Source organism: Lethenteron reissneri, unplaced genomic scaffold (assembly GCF_015708825.2).
Source record: "Lethenteron reissneri isolate LAM-NWPU_2019-01 unplaced genomic scaffold, ASM1570882v1 scaffold_1639, whole genome shotgun sequence".
NCBI lineage: Eukaryota > Metazoa > Chordata > Hyperoartia > Petromyzontiformes > Petromyzontidae > Lethenteron > Lethenteron reissneri.
The window spans coordinates 872,849-875,169 of NW_026891376.1; positions in this window are offsets into that span (position 1 = coordinate 872,849).

The following is a 2,321-nucleotide window of genomic DNA, read 5'->3' on the forward strand; positions in this document are numbered from 1 at the left end:
GTGTGTGCCTGGGGGGGGGGGGCAGACTCGTGTTGCCTGGGGGGGGCAGACTCGTGTGTGCTGGGGGGGGGGGCAGACTCGTGTGTGCCTGGGGGGGGGGCAGACTCGTGTGTGCCGGGGGGGGGGGCAGACTCGTGTGTGCCTGGGGGGGGGGCAGACTCGTGTGTGCCTGGGGGGGGGGCAGACTCGTGTGTGCCTGGGGGGGGGGGCAGACTCGTGTGTGCCTGGGGGGGGGGCAGACTCGTGTGTGCCTGGGGGGGGGCAGACTCGTGTGTGCCTGGGGGGGGGGGCAGACTCGTGTGTGCCTGGGGGGGGGGCAGACTCGTGTGTGCCTGGGGGGGGGGCAGACTCGTGTGTGCCTGGGGGGGGGCAGACTCGTGTGTGCCTGGGGGGGGGGGCAGACTCGTGTGTGCCTGGGGGGGGGGGGCAGACTCGTGTGTGCCTGGGGGGGGGGGCAGACTCGTGTGTGCCTGGGGGGGGGGGCAGACTCGTGTGTGCCTGGGGGGGGGGCAGACTCGTGTGTGCCTGGGGGGGGGGGCAGACTCGTGTGTGCCTGGGGGGGGGGGCAGACTCGTGTGTGCCTGGGGGGGGGGCAGACTCGTGTGTGCCTGGGGGGGGGGCAGACTCGTGTGTGCCTGGGGGGGGGGCAGACTCGTGTGTGCCTGGGGGGGGGGCAGACTCGTGTGTGCCTGGGGGGGGGGGGCAGACTCGTGTGTGCCTGGGGGGGGGGCAGACTCGTGTGTGCCTGGGGGGGGGGCAGACTCGTGTGTGCCTGGGGGGGGGGGCAGACTCGTGTGTGCCTGGGGGGGGGCAGACTCGTGTGTGCCTGGGGGGGGGGCGGCAGACTCGTGTGTGCCTGGGGGGGGGGCAGACTCGTGTGTGCCTGGGGGGGGGGCAGACTCGTGTGTGCCTGGGGGGGGGCAGACTCGTGTGTGCCTGGGGGGGGGGCAGACTCGTGTGTGCCTGGGGGGGGGGCAGACTCGTGTGTGCCTGGGGGGGGGGGCAGACTCGTGTGTGCCTGGGGGGGGGGGCAGACTCGTGTGTGCCGGGGGGGGGGCAGACTCGTGTGGGGGGGGGCAGACTCGTGTGTGCCTGGGGGGGGGCAGACTCGTGTGGGGGGGGGCAGACTCGTGTGGGGGGGGGGCAGACTCGTGTGTGCCTGGGGGGGGGGCAGACTCGTGTGGGGGGGGGCAGACTCGTGTGGGGGGGGGGCAGACTCGTGTGGGGGGGGGGCAGACTCGTGTGTGCCTGGGGGGGGGGGGGCAGCGTCGTGCTTGGCGCCCTGGGCCTCTCCTAGGTCGACTCGGGTTCAATGTAAGCACCTGGTGCGGTGTCTAGAGACATCGCCACTGCGAGACAAACGCGGTCGCGCGTGGTGTTGCCCGCCCGCCGCCTCGTGTGGCCTTCGTGGTGCTGCTCGCTACCAGCACTTGCCCCACACTCTGTTGAGGCGACATGGAGGATCTGTTTTGCGTGCTACCAGATGTTGATTGGCGAATGGACGCTGTGTTCGAATCGGGTCAACCTCGACACCTGTAAATACGCGACACGCAAATGAGCACTCGTCGACAGTGGGAATTGCTACTAACCATTTAGAAAGTTTCAGCTGTGGTTTCTTCCAAATCGGACTGCTGATGGAGACACTGAATGTCAAAACCGGTCCAGAGTTTGCTTGCGTTGAACCCATGCTGTCTGAGATGCGCTCCCAAAAGGCCGATATACATAGTTGTTTTGTACGTAGAGGGACATATATATGTGCAGGAGGCGTAATGTCTTTTGTTACAGCAGAAATCCAATAATTCGCGATGTGGTAATTTACAAATCCCTGTAATTCGGGGATTTGTGATTCGCGATGTGCTTCCGTAATCCAGCAAAGTCGTCTTTTGGGTTTGTCTCAGTACAGACGAGCTGTGCTCACGCGATCTGTTAGGAAGTATTTAGCATGTATTTACTTGGATATCAAGTATCATAAATAATCGATTTAAAGCTTTCGTGACTGCAGGGATCCATCTTCTTGGTTCTTTCGGTAAAGTCACGTAGAAGGGAAGTAATAAAATAATAAAAATAAAACAATAAAATAAAATAATTCTCACAACGTTTCGGCTACAACGCAAGCAGCCGTCTTCAGGTGAAGAATGAGACACTGCCAAGCTAGGAGCTTATATATACGCTGCGTTGGAGGTGCAAGAGCGCCTTAACAAAAAGAATGTGCATATGAAGAGGAATTTCGCATATTCATGGGAAATGCGTAGGAGGTGGGTGGGGGGGGGGGTTTCATAGTCATATTATGCCCATGCATTATGCAGGATCAACAGCACCAA